This window comes from Globicephala melas, chromosome 6, assembly GCF_963455315.2.
Source record: "Globicephala melas chromosome 6, mGloMel1.2, whole genome shotgun sequence".
In the NCBI taxonomy this organism is placed as follows: Eukaryota; Metazoa; Chordata; class Mammalia; order Artiodactyla; family Delphinidae; genus Globicephala; species Globicephala melas.
Window position 1 is genome coordinate 36,476,179 of NC_083319.1, and position 18,555 is coordinate 36,494,733.

An 18,555-nucleotide genomic window follows, 5' to 3' on the forward strand; every position below is an offset into this window, starting at 1 on the left:
CGCTGCTGCCGCCGCCGCCGCCGCCACCGCCACCGCCGCCACCGCCGCCGCCGGCCCGGGCCCAGCCAGCGCCCGCCGCGCCGGAGTCGAGTCGCAGCCGGAGCTGCTGCTCGCGGCCCCGCCATGAGCGGAAGCGCCGCCGCCGCGGTCGCCGCCGCCGCCGCCTCAGCAGCCGCGGCCGCCGCGCACTTCCAGCCTCAGTCGTCGTCTCCCAGGCCGGGCCCCGCCGAGCTCGGGCCCCCGCGCCGTCCGCGCCCCCTGCCGCCGCCTCCCCGGCCCGAGCCCGCTGCAGCCGGCCGCCTCAGCCCTCCGGGCCACGGGCCTCTCCGGGCAGGCGCCCAGGGTGGCGGCGCCTGCGGCCGAGCGCCGGGAGCAGGTACGGGGTCCAGGAGCGGGCCAGGCGGGGAGGGGCGTGGGTTGGTCTCGGGTGTGTGTGTTGGGGGGCCGCCCAGAGGCGTGTGGTCCAGCCGCCCGGCCCCGCGGCGGGGGTGGAGCGTTGTCCGGGTCAGGTTAGTCCGGCCCCGGAGCCCCTGTGAGCCCTGTGTCTCCGCTGCGCGGAGCGGCTCACAAAGCGTTTTCCCCCCTGGTGGGTAACCCCCTCCCCTAGGGTGGGCAGGGCAGGACCTCTCTAGGTCTCCTCTGGGCGGCGGAGGAAACGGAGGTTTACAGGGGGAAGTGACTTGCCCAAGGTCACATAGCCGGCGAAAGTCGTAACCTGGCTGGGACCCAGGGTCACTATGGGCCGGCGCGGGCCCGGAGCAGGGGGCGCTGGGAGGAGGAAGAGCCCCTAGCCCCGGAGAACCGAGAGAGATTGATCGTGGAGGAGGGGGCGCTAGGCCTCGGCCCCAGGCACGCCCACCCAGCGCTTTTGGGGCTGGCTTAGGAGAAAGGATCTCTTGCAGGCTGGGACGGAGGAGAGCGGCGGCTGATTTGGGGGATTCGTGGTGTCCTGGGGAGCCGCAGGGGGAGAGACTCCTGTGAGGTTGTCCTCTCTGGGAAGAGGGCTTTCTTGAGTGAGTGGGTCAGAGCTTCAGAAAGTTCTTACTGCGGGGACCATTTGGTCTCTGCCAGGCCACCTTTCCCACCACTGCACGGACGAAACCAATCCAGCTGGAATTAATAGGTGGGAGGCCTGCCTGCTTTTGTGGAGACGCCTGTAAGGTGTCTTTTTCACGAAATGGCCCGAGTTTCGTTCCTGCCCCAAACAAGTGTATATATGGCCCTAGTAAAGACGTTTCTGCCACAGAAAGCCAAATGAGGTTTTCCCAGGTGGTCTGGACCTGTCACACTTGGGGAACCCCCAGAGAAAGCACAGCTATCCCAGGCGTGAAGGGGTAGGAAGTGAGAGAATTGGGACAGGTCACCCACCTGCCTGGCATGGAAGAGGGCCATGTACTGCATGGGATTCCCGTTTTTCTTTTGGGTGGGTTGTTTTTATTGTGGATGCATCTTGGAAAGGGACTTGGGGTTCTAGAGGCAACGAGAGAGAGTAGTGTTATAGTCAGTGAAGAGGGTCCTGTGGAGTTAGAAAACAGAAGCTGTAGAATGGGGGAAAAGGAGGAAATTTAGTCATTGTGGGGGAAGGGAGATGGAAGGGAGATGAAAGGGAGGGGGACAGTGTCTAGTGTAGAGAAAAAGATTGGGCTGTTTTAAAGAGGGAGCCAAAGGTAATGAGCTTGAAAGGAGTCTGTTAGAGGTGGATGGTATCTTACAAGGTTGAGTAATAGGTATTGGTCTGCAATCACATCATTTTCTTTGAGTAAAGACAGTTGTAAGTACTTTTACATAATGTTTTGGGTACTCCCCATCCCCCCCATTCTCTCTCTTGTTCTAAGGCTGGGGGCCGTAGTATTGTCTTGGAAGTAAGCCTTGACAAAAGAGGGAAGGGAAAGACTAATTAGCAAATGCATTAATTAGGGCTCTTTGTCCAAGATGATTCCTTGTTTAAGTCAGCTGTTTTCTTGCTGCCCTCCGCACCTCAGCTTTCCAGTTGTGGTGGCTGTTGGCAAGGTTCTTTGGGAAGAGCTGCCCTGATTCAGACAAGATGGGTTAAATTTTTCTTAAAAACTGAGAAAAACATATTTGACAGATATATATATATGAAAATTTACTTCTCAAAGACTTAAAATCAGGGAACTGCAAATTGAAACATCAGTGACATGCCATTTCACACTCATCAGATTGGCAGAAATTAAATGCTGTGATAACCAAGTGTTAGTAAGGTTATGGGGAAATCACCTTTTATATACTGCTAGTGGGAATGTAAATAGATACAGTCACTCTGGAGAGTAGCATAGTGATGTCTAGCTAAAGGAGGGCAAGCAAATCCATTCACCTAAAATGCCCATTTCTGGGTATATACTTTAAGAAATCTTTGCACACTCGTCCAAGAAAATAAGTACAAAAGAAGTACAGGAATGTTTATTGCTGCTTAAATGTCCACCAATAGGGAAATACATAAATTGTTAGATAGTCCCACACAATTGAATATTAGAGCACTGTGAAAAATAAACTATAGCCACATGCATTAAAATGGTTGAATCTTACAAACATAACAGGGGCTGGGGGAGTAAATAACAGAAGAATTATTAGAGAATGTTTCCACTTGCATAAAATCTGAAAACATGCAAAATAATATTGTCTGTGTCTGTGTACATATGTAGTAGTAGTATAAAAACATTCATGGTAACAACTAACACCAAATTCAGAGTAGTGGTAACCTCTCAGGAGAGTGGGTGAGGAATGGGATTGATCCAGGGGTACACAGAGGGCTTTAGTTATATCTAGTATTCTATTATTAAACCTGAATCAGATAATTGCAAATTAAGATTTGCTTATCTTGGATGTAGGGTACAGAGATATTTAAATATTTTTCAGATGTTTGAAATATTTCTCAACATGCAAAATAATTTCTTGTTTACATAGCAGAGGGTTTTTGTCCCTTAATAGTGAAACTCTAGCTACAGCATCCAGCCCAGCACAGCCTGTTAGGCATGCTGGCTGATGATCCTTTTCTCACCCCATTCTGACCCGCAAAACCTAGTTTTGTGATGGATGACTTTTATTTTGGAACAGCTGATAGGCACGTGGAGGATTTCCCAGTCTTTCTAAACTTTCTGGTGGACCTAGGTCAGCAGTTTGAATTTTGTCAAAATATAAGTGCTCCAGGACATTCTGATCTGTCAAATGTAGGGAGGGACCCAGAAATCTGATTCTGAACATGTTCCCTAGTAGATTCTCATGCCCACTAAAGTTTGAGAACCACTGCCTTAAGGTTTCTTCTGACTCTGGGCTGTACTTCTTCTCAGCTTTGCCCAGCCTAGTCCCCAGGCTGCCTTCTGTTGCCCCTCCTGCATGACTGGGACTAATTTGACCCATGTGATATTTAGCTCTTTCGTAGGGCATAAAAGAGTGATAGGGTTGGAAGCCATTGAATGTTAAACCCTTCATAATCCAGGTTGTCTATTCCTCTTATTTTCATGCAGGTAGCTAAGGGGCCCACCACCCACCAGGGCTGTTTATCAGGTTTTATAAACTTTAACCACTTGTATCACTGTGTATGGTTTTATAGTCAGGATAGGAGCAAAAAAGTGTCTGACTGAGAAGGAAAACTAGCAAATTGGAGAAAGTAAACCCCCAAAGGTAAATGTATGTGATCATGCCTTTCTCTGCAGATGATAGTGATTGTTTGCATGTTTTAGCTTAGCACATGCGTTTGAAATTCAGCTATTTGAACCTGTAGTCAAAGATTGGGGGCTTTAGGAACAACATTATTCCTCTAGATGGAAGAGTTTCCTTTCTCTCAAATTTGCTAGTTTTCCTTCTTTGCTAGACCCTTTTTCCTCTGGTCCTAATATGTTTATGAATGAATTTATATTAACATGTGTGAGAATTTCTGGTAATGAAATTTGTGAAATGCTGTTTGTTGTTGGTGACGTTCTTCTTTTTGGAAACCTACTTTGGAGGTGCAGTTTTGCCCCAGGGCTGCTGATTAGGGTTGTATAGGTTGTTCTCAGCACTGGGTGCTTGTTTTGTTTCGCAAGTGGGAGTAGAAACCCATTTTGTGCTCCGCTTACCAAGATGAACACCTTGTGTGGAAACTGTGTCCCCTTAGTGGGGGCACCCTTTTCTAATCCTCACAAAGGTGCTCTGTGAACTAGCATGGCCCTGCGGCTTTGTAACTGTTGGTCCAGCTGTTACCCGTCCATACTCACCACAGGCTCTGTGAAGAGGGCTGGTCACTGCTAGGCCTGAGACTCCAAAAGAGTTTTCTCCATGTGAGCTTTTCATGGGAAAGGGCCTACCCCTGGCTTTTCATTACCATGCTCAGTTGAACCAAAGAGTTCAGCTCAAAATTGTAAAATTTGTTATGGGTCTGGAGAAATTGTACAGAATAAACAATTTGATAAATACCATTATTTATGGAAAGACAATGAGAAAGAAATCATTAAAAAGACAAAAGCATCTGGTAAGTGAAGGAGAGAAAGTAGCTACGCGCGCATTTGCTCATGCAGTCACATAGTGCTCACTTTGAGGGGGAAATACGATACTATTTTTCTCTTCCTATTTCCCCCTACACTAGTATTCCTGAATTTCTTAAGACCTCAGCCTTTTTAGCCAATTTTGAAAATATTTGCCCATTTGTATTTTCCATTAAGCGGTTGTTTACGCTTCCTGCTGTTTCATTTTTTCTTGGAGAGAGAGGAAGGGGGAGTGCTGAACCAAGGACAAGACTGGACTTCCTACTGCTTTTGCAAATAATGGCAGTGTGTTTTTTCAGAACAGTTGTCATGGAAGAGTGCTGTTCTGCGGGCTCAAGGGAGAGGTACAATTTGAAGTGGTTTCTATTGTCTTTTTTATTATTATTTTTAAACATGATTGAGGGTGATGGATAGAGGGTTCCATTGTGCTTTTGCTGCTGTCTTGAAGAAATTGTTTTTTAAAGAAAATGTATGTAAATAAAACTGAAAATGTTTAACAGAACTAGTCTTATGCCCACGCAAGGAGAATAAACAGTTCTCACCTATAAGCCTCACCCAAAGCAGTTTCAGGGTTTTTTTTCTGTTCTTAGTTTAAATGGATATTAGTGCTATTCTAGGGACTGCTTGGGACAGTTAACCATGTTGGGCAGGTGGAGGAGAATGATGGGATTATACTAGAGTTTATCAGTAGCCCCCTCCGGTCATGATATGGAAAGCTGTCACTGTATTGTCTGCTTTTGTGATAAAATATGTGTAGAAATGAGGGAGAGATTGTAAGTTTTGATATAACCATTTGACCCTGTTGAAAGAAGGGAAGAAGTGGTAAAGAGGAAGAAATACATGCATGGAAGAGAGAGCTGCAAGCAATTAAGTAGTAGAACATTTTGTAGTGCTTCTGGGATGTACCTTGAGTTGAAAGTCACCTGTCAGTATCTGTTCTGCTTCAGCACCTTTGATTTCAGTGTTTGCAGATGGTGCTCACTGATCTTTAGTTGAAGTCTGTTTTATTGTCAGACAGAGCTGGAAAGTGAGCAGTTTTGAAGTCTACATTGAAGTAGTAGGGGAGGCAAAGTAAAACAAGTATTCATTTCGTAATCACTTGTGCAACTAGAAGATGGGACTCTAATAATTTAAAAAAAGTATTTTCATTTGGCTTTTAGGCTATTTTATTTTTTAAAATTTTTAATAGATTTGTCTTCCTATGTAGATTTTTGCTGCTGCCTCTATACATGTTTGAGTGAGCACCTACTGGGTGCTGGTAATACCAGTACTAGCCACTGATTCATTGGGGTGATAGCTTCACTGTCAGAGAGTTCATTACCTGAAGTACTGAGAACAGCACAAAGGAGTATGTTTCAGCTCCTGCTTTCTTTTCTCCCCCTTTTCATGCTCCCTTCTGTTCCTTGGCCTTTTGGGCTTGGTGGTGATCTCTCCATCTGTCAGAACAGGTCCTGTCCTTAGTCTCCTCATGGGAGGGGTGCAGAGGCTTTGTAGAACCTTTGGGCTGGACACCCACTAGTAAAACCCCTCAAACAATATTGAACCAGACCCGAAGGCCTCCAGAGAGGCCCCAGCTCCTCTTCTTTCGTTGCTGCCTATGTTGCCACCACCCACACTTTGCTGTGGAGCCTGGAAGGTGCCCCCCTCACCCCCAATCATACAAAGAGGCTTTGTGCTCTGAGGATGTTTTAAAGGCGGGATCACTGTAATTATAATTCCCTAAGCACAACCAAGTAATGGGGGCAGACAGGGTAAAGATGGTATCCAAGTACTTGTTGGTAGGGAGAAGTCAGGCGGGGATTAAAAGCATCTGGAGACAGTACCAAAATGGATAATGGAGCGTTGTTGGTAATGCTGACAGGAATGTGTTTAAGTGAGTACATTTCAAGATTTTAAATTCTAATACTTGCAAGATACGTGAAGCTTTAAAAAGCACAAGACAGCCGGAACTTTTTTTTCCTAGTCTAAAACTGTAACTGAAAAGTACTTTACAGTGGGACTTCCGTGATGGCACAGTGGTTAAGAATCCGCCTGCCAATGCAGGGGACACAGGTTGGAGCCCTGGTCCAGGAAGATCCCACATGCCGCGGAGCAGCTAAGCCCGTGCGCCACAACTACTGAGCCTGTGCTCTAGAGCCCGTGAGCCACAACTACTGAGCCCACGTGCCACAACTACTGAAGCCCGTGTGCCTAGAGCCCCTGCTCCGCAACAAGAGAAGCCACCGCAATGAGAAGCACGCACACTGCAATGAAGAGTGGCCCCCAATTGCCGCAGCTGGAGAAAGCCTGCGTGCAGCAACGAAGACCCAAGACAGCCAAAAATAAATAAATAATAAATAAATTTTTTTAAAAAAGTACTTTACAAGAAGGTATGTAGAAATCCAGGCCTACTTTGTTTTATGCTTGTGTTGCCAGAATGATTGATTGCCCAAGAAAGCCAAATCATGGCATGTTCTTACTAATTTTTTTTTGTTTGTTTAAGTTTCTAAAAGTTAGCACTGACTGACATCTTGGGAAGCTGACTTCCCCCTACCACCACCAGAAAAAAATCAATGAATCTGGGGATATGTGTTTAGCCTCTTATATCAACCATCTTGTCATGATGTGCTTCTAAGATCTGTTGGCAATCAATCTTCTAGTGAACACTTTTTTTTACTATGTTAACTATTAGTATATTACTTTTACTAGTGTCTCAAATGTCTTTCTTCCTTCCTGCCTCCCTTCTTTCCTTCCTCCCTCCCTCCTTTCCTCCCTCCCTCCTTCCCTTCTTCCATTCCTTCCTTCCTTCTGCTCCCTCCCTCCCTTCCTTCCTTCTTTCTTTCCTTCCTTTCTTCCTTTCTCTCTTTCCTTCCTTCCTTCCTTTCTCTCTCTCTCTCCCTTTTTTACTGACAAATAAAATTGTATGTATTTAAAGTGTGCAGTGTGATGGTTTGATATTTGTGTACATGGCGAAATGATTACCATGGTCAGGTTAATTAATACATTCATCACCTCACATAACTACCTTTTTTCTTGGTGAGAATGCTTAAGATCTATTTTCTTAGCAAATTTCAAGTATACAGTACTGTTAACTATAGTCACCATGCTGTACATTAGAGCCTCAGAACTTACTTATCTTATAACTGAAGAGTTGTGCCTTTTGACCAACATCTCATTTCCTCCACTCCCCAGGCCCTGGTAACCACCATTCTACTCTCTGTTTCCATGAGTTTGACTTTTATATTAAAAACCAAATTATTATTATTATTATCTTTTTAGATTCTACATATAAGTGACATCTTAAAGTATTTGTCTTTCTCTCTTTGGCTTATTTCACTTTACATTATGTCCTCCAGTTTCATCCATGTTGTTGCAAATGGTAGGATTTCCTTCTTTCTTCATGGCTGAATAATATTCCATTGTTTGTATATACCACAACTTCTTCATCCACTCATTCATCAGACACTTAGGTTCTTTCTTTATCTTAGCTATTGTGAATAATGCTGCAGTGAACATGGGAGTACAGATATCTTGAGGAAATCTGCCTTAAATTTATCATCACATAAGAACACTGGGTAGTCCATTACAAAGATATTGCCCAAATAATCCTTAAGAAGACTATCAATCTGACAGCTAAATTTTATGAGATTTAAAAATATACAAGGTTCCATTTTATCTGCTTTTAATGAAAAGTAAGGGTGATTACCCCTGTTTTAGGCAAGTATACTGCTCAGCAGTGACTTAACATTTTACCAGCTGTTACTTGGCTGCTTCATTTGTAATACATATTTCTTACAATACATATACATATAACCTCTGACTGTTTACTGCACTGCTCTGGTGGCCAGTAAAAGTAACAATAAAATATTTATTGAATGCCTACTATGTACCAGACACAGTGAGGATTTCAGATTTGATTCAGATATACAACAGTTTAGCAATAGACTCCAACAGTGTGTTAGTTGACCAAACAAATTTTTGGGTTTGAGAACATCAAAATTGCATAAATAGTAGTGATGTGATATAATCATTATAATTAACATTGCTAAAGCACAGATCTGATCAGGTCACAAATTTAACTGGCTGCCTTGTAAGTAAAATATTTTTTGGTTTGGCCTTCAAGGCCAGCATAATTGGGTCTTCATTATTCCAGTCTCTACTATTCTTCGTGAATATTCTGCAGGGAAGTGTAATGCCCTGTTTCCATGTGTGTGTATCACTTTTTCACCTCTGTTTGTTTGATTGTTGCTTCAGCTTTAATTTTTCCTATCTTCTCCAAATCCTGCTTATTTTTGAATATCTAGATAATAGTGGTCACTTACTGTGTGCTTATTATGTGCAAGGCTCTATTCTAAGTGGTTTACCTGGATTAATTCATTTAATTTTCACTACAGTCCTCTAAGGTTGATGCTTTTATCATCTTTATTGTGCGGATGAAGAAACTGGAGCACAGAGAGGTTAAATAACTTGCTAAAGATGACGCAGCTATTAAGAGTGTTATCTAGGATATGAACCCAAGCCGTCTTATTTCAGAGTCTGTATTTTTAGCCATCATGCTTTACGTCTCACTTTATAGATAGCCTAAGCAAACATAGCAGTTAAGTTTTGGTAACAAGATTGAACATAAGCAAAGGTGACCACTGTCTTAGCCACTAGAGAGAATTTGCAGTCTTCAGTTTTACCTTTGTTCCTCCTGAGAAATGCACTCCTTTTAAGTTCTCAATTTTTGTGTTAGGATTATTTAATTAAATTTCTTTTTAGTCATTCACTACTTTTTCACATAATAAGGAGTAGGAGTACCTGCATTGGAGTGGGTTCACCTCAGATCAGGCATATTTAAATTGCTTCTTGGAAAATCTCCCATGTTCTGTGATTCTGAACATTGGTCTTAACTCAGTGCTTGTTTGGTCACTTAAGCAGATACAAAACTTCTCGTAGAAAAATTTGGCCCTATTCAGAATCCCACCTTTTTGTGGATATGAGTACCTCCCTCTCTGAAATTAGTGTAAGAAATGGATGTTAGACTTCTTTTTAGCCTTCTTAATTTCCATAATAAACTTTGATTTGTCACAAGCTAAAGCATAAATATATCCCTTTATTCAGTGGTATAGAATATGAATATTTCAGGCATCAGTTGGAGAGCCTGGTGCTGTGTTGATGCTGTCTGACATAGTAGATTATTTGAGGAAAATAATGTAGCATAGTGGTTCCCAAATGAACTACTTCAAACTTGGTTGGAATGCTTGTTGAAAATTCTGTCTTTAGGTGGCCCAAAGTTGGAATCTGAGATTAAATTTTCTCAAGCAGTTATAGTGTTTCTAATATTATTTCGTTTATGTTGTGGGCTTAATAGACATTGGTGGGCCATCCATTTAGAAAATGTTCTATGGGAAAATGGGATTCTAAGGTCAAAACGAGGTACAGTAGTTTTAGACTTTTGGAACATGTCCTGTTTTTGAGTTGAGCACTGCCAACTCAGTCTTTTTCTTTGTTTATGGATAGTTGGAAAAGAAAAATGAATTCTCCACCTTTCAAATTACTAAGCAATATGAGAATTAATTCATAGGAGGAAGATAGTCTTCTATTCAGGCAGGATAAAAGCTGATTAAATCCAGATAATTGAGGAATTTCCACCCATTTACTGGTTTGCATTTCTTTAAGAACCTTAGCATCAGAACACCTCTAGAGTTACAGTATGTTTGGGACTCTAATGGAAGACATTGTTGACTGTCTTTGCTGTATATGAAGAATATGAGTCATGAACTCTTGTGATCTAATTATCCAGTATTTCTATTAAAAACTATGCATATATTAAAAACAGAAATTACTATTCCATGATATTTTTGAGCTTTAACTTTAAATAAAAGCCACCGTTGTGTGCTTAACAACAACAACAAACAACAACAGTTAAACCCAAAACCCTACAAAGGCAACAAGTCAAAAGATTTGCTTTAAAGTGAATCTGTGTTTAATTCATGAAATTATTAATGTCCATGAGATAAAACTAAAGTCAGAATTTGACTCTAGAAAGTTTAGGTAATTCTGTACATATTTTGAGTCTAGCTTTTGGTAGAAGAAAATCTTTAAAAAATGAACTCTGTCTCAATTGCCATAAATGATTTTAAGAAACAATTGTGTGGGTTGGGGATAGAAATCAAACTAGTTTTACCATACCAAAATCTTTTTATAGCACTTTTGAGATGTAAACATGTTCCTTTCTTTTTTTTTCATTTTCTTTTTTTTTTTTAACATCTTTATTAGAAACATGTTTCCTTTCCAAATAGAATTGTTTGATAGAATAGTTATATTATTTTTCCTGATGCTATGTAATTAAAAACCCAAGGCCCAAATTTATCGTGTCTTGATTAAAACTTTCTTTGTGTGGAAGAAAAGTTATCAAATGGAAAAGGAGCTTTAGAAATTTTGATTTTGAGATTGCTTTAAGAAGGGAGAGGCAAGTCAAGTTGGGTTTGGGCCCCACAGAATTGACTGTGCTACTTCCTGTGTCAGGAAAGCTCAGAGAGAGGGGGCTGTGCTGCCTTGGGGCGGGGCATAAGCCTGGTAGGAGCTGGAAGTGAAACTGGAAGTGCCTTAAAAAAGCAGATCGTTGTGTTAGCCCGAGTCAGGCTGGCTAAGCAGTGAGACAGTAGGATTCTCAAGCACACATGTATATGTCGTTACTTTGGCAGATTTCCTGAGAAAGTCAACATGTTTGCCTGTGACTCAGGACAGACCTGAAGACTCCGTGGAGAAAAATGAGAGAAGAGCAAAGGAAGAGGGGCTTTAGGGTGCAGGTTTTGAAAGAAAATGTCAGCCTTTCAGGGAGGCAGCAGGAAGTTAAAGGTGGAATTCTGGGGACATTTTCCCCTCCCCACAAGCTATGTAGAGGTGGAGCCTGCAGTATGGAAGTGGAGGGTAGATACACTTGTAAATGTTGATAAAAGTATCCTTGTTAGAGCAGAAAAGGTGTATCCCTGCGCTTTGTTTTAAAATGATGGATTCCCATTACAGTATTAGTGATACAAACAGAGGTTAGCTATTCGTACGTAATTTTATTATGCCTGGGGTTAACATTCAAACTAACTTATTTTAAAAGAAAAATGAGAACTTATGATATAATATTGACACCTAAGAGCGGTACATTTCCAGGGTGGTTTAAAGGTAGTTATGTGCTGTCTGTCACGCACAAAAGACAACACTGCTAACATGCTCTGCCTAACTAGGGCATGCAGTGCTGATGTTTTTCCCACAGGAGTGATAGATTTAAATTCAAAGAGGTTAAAAACCACCGCTCTTTTTGCTGGCCTTCCCCCTTCCCATCCCCAGAAGCCACTCATAATACCCTGTGTGTAGATAGGTGCGGGTAATATGGATTGTGGTTAGGTTTATGGCTCAGAGGTAGACCGGCTTCTTAACACTTCAGTTTACTTACGCATCACCCCGGGATCTAGTTAAAAAGCAGATTCCTAGCAAGGGCACAGGTGATGGAGTAGTGGCACTCAAACTTTAGCCTGCATGATAGTCACGTGGAGGGCAGGTTAAAAGGAAGGTTACTGGGCCCCACTTCCTGAGCTTTTGATTCACTGTACTAGGGTGGGGCCTTTTAAACAAATTACTAGGTGATGCTAATGCAGCGGTTAGGGGAGTGGGGGGATATTTTGAGAACCACTGAGGTAGGGTGTAAACAACCCTGAGGAGATTTAAACTTTTCCTCTTGATTTCTTCAGCATTATTTTATAACTGAACTGAAAATGGTGAGAAAAAAAGGTTGCGGAAGGTAATAGGGTGATTAATACTGTTCATGTTGAGCAAACAACGCCTCCTAAAGCAATTCTGTGTGTTTTATTGTGGTGAGTGTGTGTCTGTCTAGAAAAAAGTCAGTGACAGACCCCATCAAAATGATGATAAAAAATAAAGATGATTACTTCTGGAGAAAGATCCAGCATTATGGAGGGTGGAATTTTAGCTTTCTATGTAAGTTTTTCATCTCTAATGAAGATATTTTACTTCTATTTATGTAATTAATTTTATAAAAAGGTAAAAGAAATCTGGGCCCGCCCGGTACCTTCTATTTACTTCTCCACGCCTGTCCTTCACCCATTTCCACCTGGTTCTCTGTCCCAGGGAAAGAGTTCCCAGGTCTTCTCGTTTCTGGTTGGGTTCAGCCTTAAGAGGATATTGAAGGGAAGAAGAATGAGGTCAGAATATTTATTCTCTCTCCACTCAGGGTAGCCGGCCTTATATTACCTGGGTTCTGGTACTCTCTGTGTCCTGTCTTTTTGGGAGCCAGAGTGATAATTGTTATGCTATAGCTAGTCCTGTTCATCCCCTGTCGTTTCTGTAGGCCTCACCTCCCAACTTTGTAATTATTACTTTTATAAATAAACCCCCTTCAGATTATTCTAATTTGAGTTTGCCATCTCTTCACTGTTGGGGTAATGACTGATGGACTCTCCATTCTTGTTCCTCTCCTTACTATAATCCCAGAGGTAGTGACAGTGCTATTTAGATATGTGTATCTTTCCAGACATTTTCTATACATAGCGTGGCTGTCTAATAAATAAATAAAACACAAGGGATCATATTGTACTTCCTATTCTTTACATTGTTTTTTTTTTACATCATACTATATTGCGACCAGCTTTCTACATCAGTGTAATCTACCTCATTTTTAATTGTAATATTCCATTTTATTTGATAATGGATGTACCACAATTTAACCAGTTCCTTATATATTTAACATGACATTTTAAATCATATACTGAATTTTCATTAATACTTAGATCTGTTTCTCACTCTGTTCTATTGATCTGTCAGTATTCTGGCACCAATATTATATGTTTTACTTATTGTAGTTTTATATGGATAAATGCTTTGTAGGGCATCTCCTTGTAGTTATTATTATTTTGAAAAAAGACTTTTGCCTTTCATTACATGCTTTTCCCCAACGTCCAGATATATATTTTTAAAAGTTTTTGTCAGGATTACTGCGAAAATCCCATTGATACAGAGATTGGAAAAGCATTAAATTTATGAGGTTGGAAATAGTTGATCTCATCGCACTGTTAACATCTGTCAATCTATTAACATGATTTCTTTCCCGTTTTCTTATAGTATGTGCCTTAGTAGGGCTTAAAATTTAATTCACATAATGTCAATTCCATAGTATTTTATGTTCTTTTTAAAAAAAATTTATTTATTTATTTATTTATTTATTTTGGCTGTGTTGGGTCTTTGTTGCCGCACGCGGGCTTTCTCTAGTTGCGGCGAGCCGGGGCTACTCTTTGTTGCAGGGCGTGGTCTTCTCACTGCAGTGGCTTCTCTTGTTGCAGAGTGTGGGCTCTAGGTGTGCAGGCTGCAGCAGTTGTGTCACTTGGGCTCAGTCGTTGTGGCTCGTGGGCTCTAGAGCGCAGGCTCAGTAGTTGTGGCGCACGGGCTTAGTTGCTCCGCGGCATGTGGGATCTTCCCGGACCAGGGCTCAAACCCGTGTACCTGCATTGGCAGGTGGATTCTTAACCACCGCACCACTAGGGAAGCCCCTCTTCTTACTTTTGACAGTGGGATGTTTTTCATCATATTTTTTGAGCTTTGCTGATGTTAGGAAAAGCTGTTGATTTTTGTATATTTATTTAAATACCTGCCAATTTCCTGAGCTCTTTCAGTCATTTTAGTAATTTTTCATAGATTTTTCTTGAGTATTCCAGCTGGACAACTCTATTATTGGACAGTGCTGCTAATTTAGACTCCTTTTCAATATTTTCCTCTGTTATTTTTCTTTCTTATTTCATTGGCTACACTGTAACATCCAGAAAATGTCATATTCAATATTTGACTGTAGCATAATGAGGCTGCCTCAGTTGTGTTTCACTGTTCATTGTGGGGTTGACTGTGGGTCTGAAAGCTAACAAGTTAAAGAAGTAGTATTTTTATTTATTAAGTGCTTTTCTTAGAAAGAATAAGTTTGTCAAATGCCTTCTAACTCAGTTATCTACCCTTGGAGGTTATGTCTCTTTTTACTTATTTATGTGCTGAATTACATTAATCAATTTTTAGTATGGAATTATCCCTAAATTTCTGTAATGGAGCTCATAGTACTGGATTGATTTGTTAGTATTTAGGGCTTTGGTATATAATCACAAGAGAGAAGGCCTGTAAGTTTCCTTCCTTGTACCATTCTTGATATAAGGATTTTGGTAGCAAGGAAAAATAGCCTTTTGGGAGGAAGGACAGTAACCATTTCTATTTTGTTTTTTAGCTTATTCCATTCAGTTTTTGGTTTTTGGTGTGGGTATGTGTGTTGGGGGGGGGTAGTCAATTTTGGCAGATTTTTTTTTTAAGAAAATTATAAATTCTTTTCCAGATTTAAAAAAAAGTATGAGTGAGTTCATTATGTTCTTTTACTTTTTAAAATTTTCTCTGTAAATGATTTTATGAACTTTCTTCATAAGCTGTATTTTGTTCTATTTTGATGAGATTAAAATCTCCCGGCCTATTTCCTCATCTGTAAAATAGGTATAATGAAAATGAGCTAATATATGTGCCAACTACATAGTAAGCAATCAAATGATTGTTGCTGTTATTTTTTTTTTAAATGATTATTTTTATTCTTGGATCTATTATTTCTATGTTTTTGTATACTGATTGAGGAATTTCTGTTCTTTATTAAATTCTGTCTGTACACCTTAAAAGATTTTTAAAATGTATACATTTATTGTCTTCTGATTATAAAAATGCACATTGCAAAAAATTCAAACATTACAGAAATATGTATCAGAGAAAATTAAGTCCCATTATCTGAATTCTTCAGAGATCAATGAGAACAGGTTTATGTGTATACTCGTGTGTGTGTGTGTGTGTGTTTTACTCTGCACGTACATATATGTGTATGTGTATAAATTTATAAAAAGTGGGACCATATTGTATATACGGTTTTGAAACTTTGTTTCCACTTTATATCTTGGATCCCTTTCCAAGTCAGTATTTATAGACGTAGTTATTCTTTGCTAAAACCTTTATTTGACATGTGATATATTTATAAAACATGCACATCTTGTAAGTTTGCCAATCAGTGAATCATCACAATGTGAACACACTTCTGTAACCAACAGTCAGGTCAAGAAATACAATATTACAGTTACCCCAGACACCTTCCATTGTGCCCCCTACCTCATTCTTTTATAAAATTTAACAGTTTTGTTGAGATATAACTCACATATCACACAGTTCACCCATACTAAGTGTACAGTTCAATGGCTTTTAGTATTTTGGTATATTCATAATTGTGCAGCCATCACTATTGTCTAATTCCAGAATCTTTTCATTGCTCAGAAAAGAAACCCTGTACCCACTGGCAGTCAGTCTCCATTTCCTCCCACCCCAAGCTTAGGAAACAAAGACCTACTTTTCTTTTTCTATAGATTTGCCTATTCTGGACCTTTTATAGTGGAATCATACAGTATACAGTCTTTTATGACTGGCTTCTTTCACTTAGCATAGTGCTTTCAGGTTCATCCATGTTGTAACATATATCAACATTTCATTCCTTTTCATGACCAAATAATACTCAGTGTATGTATATACTACATTTTATTTATTCATCTATCAATTGATGGACATTTGGGTTGCATTCACTTTTGGGCTAATATGAATAATGCTCCTGTGAACATTTGTGTACTAGATTTTGCATGGACATATGTTTACATTTCTTTAAGATACACACACACACACACACACACACACACACAAACACATACATCACCCCAGGAGTGAAATTACTGGGTGAAATTATAACTCTGTGTTTAACCTTTTGAGGAATTGCCAAACTGTTTTCCAAGGTGGTTGTACCATTTCATTTTCCATTTCCACCAGCAATGTATGAGAGTCCTGATTTCTTCACATTATCATCAAAACCTGTTACTATCTGTCTTTCTTATCCTAATCATCCTACTGGGGGTGCATTGGTAGTTCATTGTGGTTTTGATTTGCATTTCCCTAGTGGCTAATAATATTGAGCATCTTTTCATGTGTTACTGATCCATGTAGATTTTAAAAAGGCTTTTTTTTTTTTTAAACTTTCTCTAATTGTCAGAGGCAGAGCTAAATAGTATCTTTAGTGTCCTCATAATTTTTATACAAGCATTTCAGTACATCTATACTTCTCCACTCTTTATTTTTTCTATATAAATATAATCTATAGTTTTATTTATCTGTGTTGTTTTCATAAATTGCATATTTTCTTTTGAGAATGATTTTTTAAATGTTTTCATGTAATTATGTAGCCAGATTTACAATAGAATTTTATTTTATTTTTTAAATTTATTATTTATTTTTGGCTGCGTTGGGTCTTTGTTGCTGCGTGTGGGCTTTCTCTAGTTGCGGCGAGCGGGGGCTACTCTTCGTTGCGGTGTGCAGGCTTCTCATTGCGGTGGCTTCACTTCTTGCAGAGCACGGGCTCTAGGTGCACGGGCTTCAGTAGTTGTGCCGCGCAGTAGTCATGGCGCGCAGGCTTAGTTGCTCCGTGGCATGTGGGATCTTCCTGGACCAGGGATCGAACCCATTTCCCCTGCATTGGCAGGTGGATTCTTAACCAATGCACCACCAGGGAAGTCCCTTTACAATAGAATTTTAAATTGTTTTGCTGTTGCCTTCCATTCTTCGCTATGCAATAAATGTAAATCAATTCATTGGGTGAGTACTGTGAATCATTTCGTTGGGTGAGTACTGTAGTTTTCAGGATCCATGTTTTCACAGATTATGTTTAAGATTACATGAGTTGATCTATATGACTTATTTAAACATTTCAAAGGTATGGTTAAGATTTTCATTTCATTGATGTAATTCAGAGCTTTGTTTGCTCTAAATTCATCAGGAGTTTCAAGGTAATATTTTCCAGTCAGTTACCCTTCCAGGGAGAACAGCCTGAGGTAGGGGGTTTGCAGAGAAAAATGATATAGTCTGTTTCTTTGTGATCAGAGAGATAAATAGGGAAACCAGATGGACAGACCGGAGAGCATGGTTCCATTATTTGGAATAATCAACTAATCCCAGAGCATCATATCTACTTGCCTTTGTTCAAATATAATATGTATATATCTGTCTTCATATTTGTGTGATTCATCAGTTCCACTATTCTATCCATGACCCCTTTTCTGAGTTATTACAAATAGTTTTTGTCCAGTGTACTTTGCCTTAGCCAAAAGTTCATATTGAAAACAGTTCATATTGAAATCTAAATGGAAATACTCCTTGAAGAGTCTATAGGGGATGGCCCACAGGATGATATTGTGAGTTTTCCAAGGCATAGGGGCTAGTATTCAATTTCATGGGCCCAGAAACTGGGCTTTTTTCTGCATGTCTACAGGTGATCAGAAGACTCATGCTGTCTAAATAACAGAAGACTTATATCCATACTGAAAGTACAAGTTTGTTAATTTGTAATGTGAAAGGGCCTTTCTAATGATTTAAATGCAACAGATAAATATGAATGCCTACTGTGTACCAGGCCTACTTACTGGGTATACAGTAGTGAACAGAAACAGGTAAAACCTCTGCTCTTATGATGAAGCTTGCATTCTGATGATGTGAGACAAACAATAATTAATAAATATATAATATGTCATAAAGATGGTAAGTGCTAAGAAGATAAACAGAGTAGGTAAGGAAAGATGAGCAAAGAATGAAAGGAGCAAGTGCTATTTAAATCCATTGGCCAAAGAAGGCCTCTTTGTCGTGGTGACATTTGAACTGAGGCCTGAAGGAAGTGGGGAGTCAAACTGCAGGTGTAGGAGCCCTGAGGCTTCAAGGGGCAGGAGGGAATTCTGAGCGGCTAGAGGAGGAGAGTGGAAGGAGGTAGATAGTGACCTTCTAGGCCATTATAAAGACTTTCTTTTTGACTTTGTTCTGAGTGAGATGAGATCACTGAGCAGAGAATGTTGATATGATGTGACTTTCTTTTTAGCCAGGTCACTGGCAGCTGTGTTGATAATGGGCTGTAGAAGGGTAAGGATTGAAGGAGGAAAAGCCGTTAAGAGGCTGTTTTGGTTGAGCAGGAGATGAAGTGATTTGCCTGCTTCTTGGTTATAGCTGGGAAGTCAGC

General features: G+C 40.4%; 1 protein-coding gene across 2 annotated transcripts in view; it reads left to right on the top strand.

Moving 5' to 3' along the window:
• Nucleotides 1-289: 289 nt before the first annotated feature.
• The window catches only part of RNF38 (ring finger protein 38), a 123,321-nt gene continuing 105,055 nt past the window's right edge, over nt 290-18,555 (top strand). For both annotated transcript variants that reach the window (XM_030884243.3, XM_030884246.3), the window contains exon 1: nt 290-376. The gene's annotated coding sequence lies outside the window, so the exon portion shown is untranslated. The remainder of the gene's footprint in view (nt 377-18,555) is intronic.